The sequence below is a fragment of the Podarcis tiliguerta genome (genome assembly GCF_965153285.1).
Source record: "Podarcis tiliguerta genome assembly, chromosome: 2".
Classification (NCBI taxonomy): Eukaryota; Metazoa; Chordata; class Lepidosauria; order Squamata; family Lacertidae; genus Podarcis; species Podarcis tiliguerta.
Window position 1 is genome coordinate 23,470,192 of NC_139535.1, and position 13,962 is coordinate 23,484,153.

Here is a 13,962-nt window from a genome sequence, read left to right on the forward strand (position 1 = left end):
CTCCAACCCTCCTGCCCTCCAGATGAACCACTGTTGTGAGCCCATCAGACGTGTCCAGGAAATCAGACTTAGGTTGTGGGTAGGGTATTAGGGAACCTCAGCAAGATGAGAGGCTCTCCCAGACTGTTGCATTAATAATCTGAATGGAGAATACTTGAACACCACTCTAAGCAATGCTGTGACATTTCATGCTGCTTTGGTATATACAGAAGGATCTGCTTGTGAACCTTGATTTCACAAAAAGACAAAAATGTGATGTTCCTAAAATGGGAGGCTTGCGTCCCTCCCAATTTTATTTTGTTTTATTTTAATACTTGTGATCTGATGGGATGCCAACTTTATTGGTCATAGACAAAGGCCATCACAGCTTAAAACAAACACAAGACAATCATTCTATTCTTGGGGTAGTAGTAGCTCCTGCCACTTCCAATGCGTACACTGATATTTCAGGCTTTACAGAGGGCCCACGTTTTGCTAAGCATTTATTTCCGTAAAAGTGCTGAAAAGCAGAAACCTTAAATGAAGCACACTTTCTGCTTAAGTTGCTTTTTAGATTTTCCATGTCTCTGGGATGCTGTCACACTGATCGTCCCGCTGGCTTCAGGAGGCAGTTTTGTTTCGTAATGAAAATTATTGAGGTTTCCTGAGGAATCCCTAATTTAATTAGCAAATCAATCAATGAATGAATTATATTGTTTCCCAAAGCTGCTGAAATTTAAAATCCCATAAAAGCTAGTATATTGTTGCTGTTATTCATTTCTCTACTGCTTTATAGTTTTAAGGGAAAAAATCTCAAAGCGACTTACTGCATTAAAAGATCAAATAGAACAATCCAGAATAAAACATTGCTGAAGTAAGTCAAGCTAAAAGTGTACATTCAACGCAACACATTTAACAGGAAGCTAAAATATTATCTTAAAAGATTTCAAAATAAAATGTTACAAAGGTGGTCGACTACAGAATGCACATTTAATGCAGCAAAGTCAACAAAAGAAAAATCCTAAGCATTTCAAAAGAAAACATTACTAAGGAAGTCAGATGTAAAATGCACATTTAAAGCAACATAGTTGGGAAGAAAATAAAATGTTACCATAAGCATTGAACCTGTCTACTGCTGTTACTGCCGGTTCTGCCAATCATGGTGAGTGGCGGCTGTGGAAGCTCAGGCTCAACGACTTGGGTCTGCACTAAGAGTCAGCCAAGGTGGCCTCTTGCCTCTTCAGCAGCCTCAGCTTTTGTAGCTGGAGTCACTGAGGGTCGTGTCTTTCCAGGCCAGGTGGAAAAAGGCCTACAAGGCAGGGAACAAGTCTTTCAGGACTCACAACCATGACGGTCCCTATTGATATATATAGCTCAATCTGCTATGTAGATAGATATACCTATACTGTACTAACTCACACACTTGCTGAGGCACATGGACCCAATGTATGATGGGACACACCCCATGTGAGGTCAGTATGCAAACTGGCCTCACATGCTTTGTGGCATGTCCTGAAAAGGCATGCAGCCTGCCTCATGGAGATCAGACATAAACAAAGCAAGCAGGCTCTGTGAGCCTTCCTTTCCCCCAGGGAACCCAGATAGCGAGGGGCTGTGGAGAGTTGTTATTCACTCCACATGCAGCCACACGTACATATGTGCACATAAACAAAGCTTTGGGGGAAGCGATCGAGATCACAAGTGAGCTGAAAAATATGGTTAATCAAAAAATGTAGCATGCTCAGGCCTAATAATGACACTCCGGTTATGAGTGTTTGGAGCCGGTGTTGTATCATTGTCAGGAAGCATTAATATTTATTGGCTGTGGGTTGCTCACCTCAGGGGCACTAATGAAAGGTAATAGCTTTGCATTATAAGAAAGTGACAAAATGGGCTTCTTTTTGTTTTGAGAGCAGCCCAGGTGCCTTGGTAACATGTTGCACAGTATTTGAGAAGCTTTACCACTTGGGGTGAATGCCTGGATAGAGTTCATCTCGATCGATGGTGTGGAAATGATGAAACAGCCGTATCATCAAGTGCTCAGTGCTTCTGGCCACACTGCCTTTTTCTGGCTCCACACTCGTTTCCAGGCTGAAAACAGCTCTATAGTGCTAGGGATGGTTACAGCCATAAAGAATTCAGAACAGGGCTGGGGACCCATGGTACTCTAGATATGACAGGATTCCAGTTCCCATCAGCCCCAGCCAGCAGGGCCAGTGGTCCAGGAGAATAGGAACTGCAGTTGAGGAAGGCCTATGTCAGGAGGACTATAGGTTTCCCAATCCCTGGCATGGACAGAGTCCACATACAGCTGCTGCAGTACTGACATGATGCTCTTTTTCCAGATGAGAAGTGTGTGACAAACTGGGAACTTTTAAATCTGTGCTATGCTGCCTCGTATTGAGGCACTGAGAGCTGTAGGTCAGATGGTTCCTCAGGCTATGATACCTCCTCAGGCTCCAGAGTGACTCCACCTAGACGCTTCTGTGTCAGGCTTAGTCTTTGCCTGGGTAACAGTCAACCTTGTTAGCATTGACTCTCGTATCTATAAGTGTTCCTCAATTACAGGTCTTCCTGTTTGCTTAGATTTTCCCTCAGATCCTTGTCCCAGGGGGTCAGGTCTGTTGTTTTCCATCTGTCCAGCTCTCTAAATCTGTATAATGCCCATCATCAGAGAAGAGTATAGTGTTGCTACTGAAGTGACCCATTTTCTCTTCTAACTTTAACGCACCAAAAAAGCAACTGCCATAGTGTCATAACTCTTCCCAGCCTGGGAATTTGCTGTGATGGATAAGGAGCTATGGAGGCTGCTTTTTGCAGGAGATGCTAATTATATGCCGTTTATGGTTAAAATATGCTTGGGGTTAAAATATATTTGTGGTTAACATACGCTTGCCCAGTACAGGAAGCCAATTTGCCAAGGGGTTGAGGTGAAGAAGTCTTACCCCAGTTTTTACTACATGCTAAAATGCATGGTAGGGGAGAAAAATCCCACCACGTGTCCATTAATCCATTTGACAAAGCAGAGGCATGTTAGACATCTTTGCCACTTGGTAAGTTCATCATCTATTCTTCATTGCTGAGCATGGATGTGAACTTGGGTCTCCACAGTGCTGATCATTTAAACCAAAACTACTGATTTGCATCATAAAGTGCCTGGTCAAAGGCTCTTGAAATCTTGGACGAGGTGCATCACATTGATTCATATTCTCCATGCATAGAACATTAAGTAGCTGACTGATTCCATTCTGGGCAAAGGCGTCTCTGAGGTCTGATTCACACAAAATGTTTTTGCATGGTTTATGTCATTGACCCAACTGAATTACTACAGTGATACTGTGACATTTATAGTCGCAAGCACAGCACATGCAGCTTCCCATGTGATTTGTGTGGCTCAGCCTGAATTAGGAAACTTTCTGCAGCGCATATTCTGTTTATTTTATAGTTATCTTATTTTATAGCTTTCTGTCCCAGCCTTCCTCCAAAATGGAGCACAGGGTATTTTTTCCCCAGTCTTCAGAAGAAAAAGGCCCCCAGAGCAGCTTGCCAAATGTCACCGATAAGACAGCCCCTGCCCCCAAGCTTATCATCTTAAAGACACAACACAAAAGGAAAAGAGGTTGTGGGGGAAGGAGGGGAGATATAGCAAACTTGGGTACTGTTTCTTAGTTACATAGCACTTGTCATGAGCAACTGGAATTAAAAGATTTCAAAGAGAGCATCCTAAAGTTGCTGTTCTCCCTGCACAGTTAAAGGAGAGGCTCTGCAGTTCCATCACTCTCCCTGTCCTATATTAGAGCTTCATGGAATGGCTTCTGTAGATGATGGTGCTAGAAGGATCTTCGGTAGGTAGCAGTGCTGGACAAAAGTGCTTTGATGAACCCTTAAAGGTAAAGGTACCCCAGCCCGTACGGGCCAGTCTTGCCAGACTCTAGGGTTGTGCGCTCATCTCACTCTATAGGCCGGGAGCCAGCGCTGTCCGCAGACACTTCCAGGTCACGTGGCCAGCATGACAAGCTGCATCTGGAGAGCCAGCGCAGCACACGGAACGCCGTTTACCTTCCCGCTGGTAAGCGGTCCCTATTTATCTACTTGCACCCGGGGGTGCTTTCAAACTGCTAGGTTGGCAGGCGCTGGGACCAAACGACGGGAGCGCACCCCGCCGCGGGGATTTGAACCGCCGACCATGTGACTGGCAAGTCCTAGGCGCTGAGGTTTTACCCACAGCGCCACCCGCGTCCCTTTGATGAACCCTTAGCAGTCAGAATAAACAATACTGGGCTGGGTAGATCAATAGTCAGCATAAGGCAGATTCTTTGGCAATCTCAAACAAATGCTGGAGATGTTTCACTAGTATGTTTAGTACAGACTTCCTCAAACTTGGCCCTCCAGATGTTTTTGGCCTACAACTCCCATGATCCCTAGCTAGCAGGACCAGTGGTCAGGGATTATGGGAACTGTAATCTCAAAGCATCCGGAGAACTGAGTTTGAGGAAGCCTGGTCTAGTACAACATGACAAAGATCACCATGTCAAAATGATCTGTGAATTCAGGTCGCCAAGACCAAATGGGAGCTAGGATTTGAGCCCAGGTCTCTAGGTGTCTTGGCGACGACTGTTGGCGTTTTGCTCCATCTTAGACCGAGCAGCTATTTGAGCTCTTCAGCCCTATGCCTTGTGAATTATGCCAGAGCAGATTGCTGTCCTTCCCCCCCCCCCCCTCACCACCAGTAGTGGACTGGCAGAGCTTTTATATGAAACCACATACTCTGGAATAGTTCTGTTTCCTGGGTGGCTGGGCGATTTCTCCCAGGGACACCCCTATTCCGTTCTTTAGTGGGGCACATGGGGTGGTGATTGCTCATTTCAGACCAGCTTGTCCTTGAGTGGCTGCTTATGGTTAAGACACTGTCTGCAGTGACAAATGGGATGCAGTTCTCTCAGGCTTGGTTGGCGTGCTAAGTGGACAACAAGCTCTAGGTGAATTTTGGCAAACTTGGAAAAAAGAAATACGCTCTCCCAGGGTTTCCAGTCTGAAATGAATTGTCATGCCTCCCTCTGAAGGTGACAGGGCTGGCTTGTATTTGTTGCTGAGAGACAGCAATGTGACTCTCCTGCAGCCTTTGCCTCAGCAAAGGTGAGGGAGGAAACGAAATGGCTGATCTGCTGCACAGCCCGAGCTGCTGACATATAAATGAAATGACTTGAAATCAAAATCCATGAGCAGAAGAAGCTCAGCCTGTTTATTCAACTCCTAACATCACTACATCCCTCTGTGGTGTCATCCATTCACAAAAGCACTGTGGACATAGTTTTTTTTTTTTTTTACTGACAAACAAAAATAGAAGAGCTTTGGTCACATGCTGACTAACATCCTTGTTGATGGTGTCAGAGAATAACAGCAAAAGTATCAGGGTGCATTTGCACTGGCCCGTGTGTGTGTGTGTGTGTGTGTGTGTGTGTGTGTGTATGTGTAGAAACTGCACTTGTTGTTCCTGGGATTGAGCACCCCGTTCTCACAGTGGCCATGCAGATACTTGTGGGAAACTGGCAAGCAGGATCTGAGCCCAAGAGCCCTGTCCCCTCCTGTGGCTTCCAGCAAGTGGTATTCAGAAGCATCACTGCCTTCGACAGTGGAAGTGGTGCAAAGCCGTAACTTTTTTTTAGTACTCCCTGTTCAAATTTCACCTAAGTCATGAACTCACTGCATGTCCTTAGGCTCTGGAGAGCTGTGACTGGTCAGAGCAGACCAGCTTTCCCCAAACTAGTCCGCTCCAGATATCATTGGACTACTGCAACTCCCGTGTCTGACTGGGGATGATGGGAGTTGTAGTCCAACAACATCTGGAAAGCACTAGGTTGAGGAAGGTTGGAGCAGACAGTGCTGATCTCAATGGATCAATAGTCTACGAGGCAGCTTCCTGTGTTTTGGATGTCTGCTTTTCTGAAGTATTTATTCATGTCTCTTGTGGAAGTACCCTTATCATTTGTGACCTGTACCAGATCCGGATTCTTATCTTCCTGCCCTTTTTCTGAACTCTTTCAAGTACTCCATCCTCCAGCCAGGATCCTTGCCTCCTTCCCAGCCTCCTAGTTCCCTTAGTCTTGGTCCAATTCCACCCTTATCTTTCCCCACAACTGAGTCGCCGCTTTCTGTTCTCACATGTCTGGAGATAGGAATTCTGGTTTGGCGAGACAGTATTTTCATTCAGACTTGGAATATTCAGGAATATCTTTCACAGCAGATGAAATGCAGACCCACCTGCCTACATTTTTGCCGGTAGAAGTGATTTTGTCACCGCTGTGCTACAATTAACAAAGAAAGCTTAGCCCCTTCCCAGAGATAGTATGTCAACAGGTACAGGGATGGTGCTTAGCAGCCATTTCTGCTGCTTTGAATTGCTATGAGTTCGTATTGAATATTATTACTCGTTGGATGAAATGATTTGTTTATTGCCTTACTTATATGCTGTTGTGGCTTTTATATGATTGTAGTGATTATAATGTTGCTTTTTAATGTTGTTGTTGTTATTGTGAGACGGTTTGAGCTTAGCATTGTTGTTGGAAAAGCAGCAAACAAATATTTCAATCTGACCAATAAAAAAAAAAATCAAGAAGGCTATGAAAGGGTCCTTAGCAGTTTGATCAGTTGGTTTTCCAGACTTTTATGGTTCTTACTGTGAGTCTACAGTAAGCCTTTTTTTTATTTTCCAGAGCATGTTGTTTTATTTTCTGTCTCCTGTCACTGTAAATCAAGACTGACTCTTAAAATTGTCAACAAGGTGAAAACGTGACTTCTTTGCAGCATTTTAGATCTGAAAGTGATGTGCAAATCTGATCTGGCAGTCAGAATAACCTGAACTTGTATATGATTTATTGATCCTGGACTGACAAGTAGTAAATAAAGCCACACATCCCATATTAAGTAATGGAGAATGGCCACAGCCCACTTTAGTGCCATAGACTTTTATTTTCTTTTTATGGCACTACTCCAGAGTAAGTGGGCTGTGGATTACAGACAGGCACTCTTGCTTTTCAACATTTATTAGTGTCTGTCAATGAAGCCAGCATAATGTTGCTCATAATAATGCCGGCAAATCATCACTGCACTGTCAGAGGTGTGATTCAACTCCAGGGCCAAGGTCTGGAGGTATTCCTGCTGTTGATCTAGATATCCCCAACAATGCATACCCATCAATGGGGAATCTAAATGCAAAACATAGTAGGTGCCCATAAACTGGCAGAAGCTAGGTGCCTCTAGAAATAAATGTCTGCAGAAGCAGCCCTTTCCTTCTGAAAATCAGAGAGTAATTTGCTCTGCACATGAGGATTTGCTCTTTTGGAGGTGCTTTCAGGGAGCAGTGCCAGCTCCAGGTTTCCAGGGCTTTAAAAGGGTATTTTTTCTTTTTTAAGGTCTTGCCTTTAGAAATATAAGCAGGGCCTACTTGTTCTATCTTCCCAGTCTCAAACGTTTTAAAGCAAAAGGGACAATTTGGGGAGGATATAGACATGCAGTGAGACATTCTTCTTGTACTGTCCTGGCAATTTATGGTTATTTAAATCCATTTTGCAGCAAAGGGGATTAAGGTCACACTGTAAACTTTGGTTGAGGCTGAGCTGTATCTAATTTTTGTACTTCCTTTAAGGCCTTTGCTCAGCTGGAAGTGAGGTGTTGGAGGGTTTGATGGATAGACACTCAAATCCAAGCAAACTGCTCCACCACAGCTGCATCTGGTCTGTGGAATCAAGTGGATACTTCCGTTTGAATTACTAGACTCGGAAGAATCTCAAACCCTTTGCACACATCAGTTAAGGTGCATCATGAATGTGTAATGGGGGGGGCAGCAAGATCATGGCCCACCTGACACCAGGGAGAGGGCAGCTCACTTAATTGGATTCAATGTATGGTGTGGTGGTGATGCCCAAGGTAAAGGTAAAGGGACCCCTGACGGTTAGGTCCAGTCGTGGCTGACTCTGGGGTTGCGGTGCTCATCTCGCTTTACTGGCCGAGGGAGCCGGTGTACAGCTTCTGGGTCGTGTAGCCAGCATGACTAATCCGCTTCTGGCAAAACCAGAGCAGCGCACGGAAACACTGTTTACCTTCCCGCCGGAGCGGTACCTATTTATCTACTTGCACTTTGACGTGCTTTCGAACTGCTAGATGGGCAGGATCTGGGACTGAGCAACAGGAGCTCACCCAACTGCCGACCTTCTGATCGGCAAGCCCTTGGCTCTGTGGTTTAGACCACAGCGCCACCTGCGTCCCTGATGCCCTATGTACACATACCTAATTGCTGCTGTTTCTTACTAAGCAAAATGAGGCATAAGAAGTGCAGGTTATTGAGCCTTCCCATGTTGGCATCTAAATTGGAGAGGCAAACTAGACCCATGGTGTCTTTAAAATAAATAATATAAAAAAAATAAATCACACACATATGATTGAGAATTAGGAGTTCTTCATCCCCCTGTAGATCTTTCCCTTCAGTATCTCTGATTTAGGGTGATAAATTGTTGTTTATAGAAGTATATTTGTTATATCATTTCCAAAGCTTTGGGGCTCATTAACTGTGCTGTTGCAAGCTTCACAACACTTACCCGAGCGTCCCCCGAGGGGTCCTCTTGACATCAGAGTATTCCGGCGCAGATGCCTGATTGCCTCCCCAAAGGTGCCAGATTGCCCTTCGCCAGAGCCTGGCATGGCGCTGCTTGTCACCCGTGGGGATTTGCCTTCAAGTGCCACCTTTAATTGTGATCCTAGACTTAGTTAATGAACAGTTATAGTTTTACTACATTAGCACCTACCAAGTGGCGTTGACTCTAAATCGGCATTGTGATATTTCTCAAGTATTGCACACAAATTCTCTCTTCTCCCCCTTCAGTATTTACATCCTTGTCACATGCCTTCCTTTTCATAATGTACCTTGCATCGTGTTGGCACATCAGGAAGATTCTAATCACATCTTTCAGTGTGGTCCCTTTGGATTTTTCTATTATTATTATTATTATTATTATTATTATTATTATTATTATTATTTTAAGGTACATCATGTGTGGATTTCAGATTTCTGCTGCCTTGTCATCTATTTTTCCTTCTCACCATTTCCTTCATTGGTACAGTTTCATTGACGTGTCAACCTGAGAACAGGGCCTGGTGTCGTCATTGTCTATATATAGTTTTTTGTTAATTGCATGACGGCTAAGTATCTTGTGTGATAGTGCCCCCACACCTCTGCAAGTCTGTCTGTCCTTGTTCTCCTTCTAAATCACTTACCTCTGAAACTTGAGAGGTAAAAGGAAGCTACAATGCATGTGTACGAAATCTGTCAGCATTTCCTGTAAGTACTACAGGTACTACAGAGGGGAATAGGTAGCCATTGGTGACTTTGTGATACCAAAAACCACTCTTATTTTTAAAACATAGCAAGTTCATGGTTAGCCCATTCTACAAAAAAAGTATGATATGTGTGTTAGTTGTGGTTTGCGTGCTATGGCTTATTGAACCTACCAAGGTACAAAAATGACAATAATTCACTTTGAATGGTCGGTGACCCTCTTCTGTGGCACTTAATACCATTTTTGGACCTTCTTTTGAAAGAGACAAAAATTAGCTTATTTTGATACCAAAATAAGCCCAGTTGGTTGAAAAATAAGCAAAACAGAGGGGGTTTTTCTAAACTGATGCAGAAATTGCATTCGCCTAAATTGTGCGAAAATCAGAATTTTAAAAAATTTCTCCTGCACCCAATTTTGGCCCAAAAAAATCTTACAAAATTAATCTGAGGTTATCTCATAGGTATCTACACATTTAAAAAATTGAAGAAAATCTGAGTCATTAGAGCACATGGCACCAGGTGATTTGGCTCTGAATGAGCCCCCAGTAACTTAACAAGGAAGAAAGATGTTTTTCTATGCCTGGAAGATTTGTGTGAGAGTGTCAGGTGGGCTGACCACACCTACCTTTGGCCACACCCACCTCTGGCAGCCAACACACATCCCCGAGGCTTGGTGAAAGGTAAATATGGTCCTTAGGCCAAAAGAGGTTAGCCATCTCTGCCTTACAGTAATGAAGAAATGCCATCCATTAAGGGGAGTTTACTCTCGTGGCCAGTCACTCTCTTCCCTAAGCTAGGGAGCCCAGTCTTGTGGCCACATGTCTATGCATATGCGTGGTTGGTGGGCATATTGCTTGTAATTTAATAACAAAGATTCCCTCCCCCTTTATATATATACCTACCCATCCTCTAAAGGGACACGGGTGGCGCTGTGGTGTAAACCACTGAGCATAGGGCTTGCCGATCAGAAGGTCGGCGGTTCAAATCCCCGCGATGGGGTGCGTTCCCGTTGTTGGCAGTGAGAAATTTTCCTTTCTTGGGTTCCATGATCACTGCAGATGGCGACAGCAGTCACAAAATTAAAAGACGCCTGCTTCTTGGGAGAAAAGCAATGACAAACCTAGACAGCATTTTAAAAAGCAGAGACATCACCCTGCCGACAAAGAAGGCTGATCGCCAAAGAATTGATGCTTTTGAATTATGGTGCTGGAGGAGTCCCATGGACTGCAAGATCAAACCTCTCCATTCTTAAGGAAATCAGCCCTGAGTGCTCACTGGAAGGACAGATCGTGAAGCTGAGGCTCCAATACTTTGCCCACCTCATGAGAAGAGAAGACTCCCTGGAAAAGACCCTGATGTTGGGAAAGATGGAGGGCACAAGGAGAAGGGGACGACAGAGGACGAGATGGTTGGACAGTGTTCTCGAAGCTACCAACATGAGTTTGACCAAACTGCGGGTGGCAGTGGAAGACAGGAGTTCCTGGTGTGCTCTGGTCTATGGGATCACAAAGAGTTGGACACGACTAAACAACAACATAGCAGGGGTGGGGAACTTGTGGCCTTGCAGATGTTGTGGGCCTCCAACTCCCGTTAGAGCCAGCCAGCATGAGAAATCATAGAATCATAGAGTTGGAAGAGACCACAAGGCCCATCAAGTCCAACCCCCTGCCAAGCAGGAACCACCATCAGAGCACTCCTGACATATGGTTGTCAAGCCTCTGCTTAAAGACCTCCAAAGAAGAAGACTCCACCACACTCCTTGGCAGCAAATTCCACTGTCGAACAGCTCTTACTGTCAGGAAGTTCTTCCTAATGTTTAGGTGGAATCTTCTTTCTTGTAGTTTGGATCCATTGCTCCGTGTCCGCTTCTCTGGAGCAGCAGAAAACAACCTTTCTCCCTCCTCTATGTGACATCCTTTTATATATTTGAACATGGCTATCATATCACCCCTTAACCTCCTCTTCTCCAGGCTAAACATGCCCAGCTCCCTTAGCCGTTCCTCATAAGGCATCGTTTCCAGGCCTTTGACCATTTTGGTTGCCCTCCTCTGGACACGTTCCAGTTTGTCAGTGTCCTTCTTGAACTGTGGTGCCCAGAACTGGACACAGTACTCCAGGTGAGGTCTGACCAGAGCAGAATACAGTGGCACTATTACTTCCCTTGATCTAGATGTTATACTCCTATTGATGCAGCCCAGAATTGCATTGGCTTTTTTAGCTGCCACGTCACACTGTTGGCTCATGCTCAGAGCTGTTGGGAATTGTATTCCAGCAACATCGCAGGTCAGTCACTGCTACTTTGTAGGCCTCAGTTAGCAAGCTGTAATACCAAGAGTATATAGACATAGACATGAATAAAAGGAATCTGAAAGTCTCTGGAAGAATGTCTTCATTCAGTTTGCAAACTCTTGTTTTATAGTGTGTCATATACAATGTGTTATGCAGGTTGAGAAGGTCTGGATGTGATCCTTGCACGAAATATGAGCAATATATTTCCCGTAGTTATGGGAGCTACAAGAGGGAGAAGACCACCTGAGGTTCTTTTAAGCAGAACGTTTGTTTCAACAGTAGACACAATCTGTCATAGAGAACAAAACAGTGACAGATCCCAGTTTTTTTAAAAGGAAGAATTTGGATGGATTTCAAGAGAACCAAGAGAAAATCTTGAAGGGGGAAAAAACAAACAGAAATGAAACTTGTGGACTGGCTTAGTGCATGTGCTATAAAAGCATGTGCATTTTTAAATGGCCTCTTTTATCAACACCCTTCTGTTCCTCTTGCTCGTATTTCCTAATCCCCAAATGCAATCCAAATGTGTAAGTGCATTCAGTCACAATGTTGTTTATTGTTTCCTATGGTTTGCCTGTTCCTAACCGCTCAGAGTAACTTACTACTGTAGTAACTGTACTATAGCCATAGGAAAAATAATTTACTGTTGCTGTTTTTGTTGTTGCTATTGCTGCTGTGGTGGTTGTTGTTGATAATGATGATGAGGTATCACCAAAGGGTGGAATCCCAGAACCTTTTAGGTCAGGGGTCAGCAAACTTTTTCAGCAGGGGGCCGGTCCACTGTCCCTCAGACCTTGTGGGGGGCCGGACTATTTTTTGGGGGGGGATGAACGAATTCCTATGCCCCACAAATAACCCAGAGATGCATTTTAAATAAAAGGGCACATTCTACTCATGGAAAAACATGCTGATTCCCGGACTGTCCGCAGGCCGGATTTAGAAGGTGATTGGGCCGGATCCGGCCCCTGGGCCTTAGTTTGCCTACCCATGTTTTAGGTCAATGTTAACGTTAGTGGAATTGGTGTCCTTTACCTGTTATTCTTGGGTGGGTTTGTTGTTTCATTTTGTTGATGATGCACGGAGGTGTAAATGGAGACAAGAACCTAATGGCGTATCAGCCCCCTGTCCTGCCACTCCGGGATTTCCTGCTCAAATTGTCTTTGTAATCTGGCCTTGTGCTATGTAGCAGTGGAGAATAAATGCCCATAAACTAGGTTTCCACCATTCTCCAATCCCTACCCTCCATAAGCAGCCTCAATTCTCATTGTCTTTCTTTCCCATATCTGCAACGGAGAGATAGACTTCAGAGCAAGATCTTAACTCAGTGGTCGGGCTTCTGCCTTGCTCGTAGAAGGTCTCAGGTTCAGTATTCTGCATCTCCAAGTAGGACTGAGAGAAATTCCTGCCCCAAAGCCCGGAGAGCCCCTGTCAACCAGTTTAGTACTGAGCTAGATGGATGGACCAGTGTTCTGACTCAATGTAAAGTGACTTCCTATTTTCCTAAACTCAGTTGCATGTTGTGTTGCAGAAGTTAAGCATTGGCTGTAGTCTTCCTGTTCGGAGGGAAAAGGCAACATGGGCACAACAGGGTTTTAGCCTCGCCCCTGAGATCACATTAACTACCTCCGACCCACCTACAGTTAGTGGGAAGAGCCTTTGGTATTCATGGAGGCTCCCTGTGTGATAGTGAAGATCTGGGCTTTCAGTTGCAGAGGGAGTTTCCATGGTTATGCAGTGCTCCCTGCTGATGAAGTCCCCCTCCCCTCATAACAAGAGCTGGGAGAATCTTTTGACCTTGGGATGTGCATGAAATGCTCAGCTCTATGGTATATCTGTTGCCTCTTCCGTCCGGAATGATACGAACATTGGGCTTCCCTCAGGAAGGAAAAGTGGGACAGAAACAATAAATGGAGTGAGTAAAATCTGGGCAATGCTGTTCCTCCCATTAGCTCCTTCACCCTTGCTTGCTTTCTGCGGGAGAAATTTGGTGGAATTGGCATCATAAAACCCACATAAAAATGGGTGGGTAGCAAAGCTTTCTCCCCTTTTGATCATAGAATAATGAACGAAGCGGGAACAGTGACACAGAAAGATGCAGATTCTATAGACTGCCAAATTGCTGTGAACTTTGTGTTTCTTTCTTTCTTTCTTTCTTTCTTTCAGGGGTTAGCTGCATTATTAGCTACTTTATTATGTAGCACCTTAATTAAATCATGGGCTGGAATGATCAGATCAAGTGTTTTTGGTTCTATTGTGTCTTCAGCAGCTTTTACGTGTATTCATTAAGCAAATGCCTCGTTTTATAAACAGGGAGGAAAATTATTTTTGCTCACTCGTCAGTTCAAGTATTCTAGTTAGCGCTT

General features: G+C 44.4%; 1 protein-coding gene across 5 annotated transcripts in view; it reads left to right on the plus strand.

Moving 5' to 3' along the window:
• Window positions 1-13,962, plus strand: part of PTPRG (protein tyrosine phosphatase receptor type G) — a 518,906-nt gene that overhangs the window by 409,053 nt on the left and 95,891 nt on the right. The window lies entirely within an intron of this gene.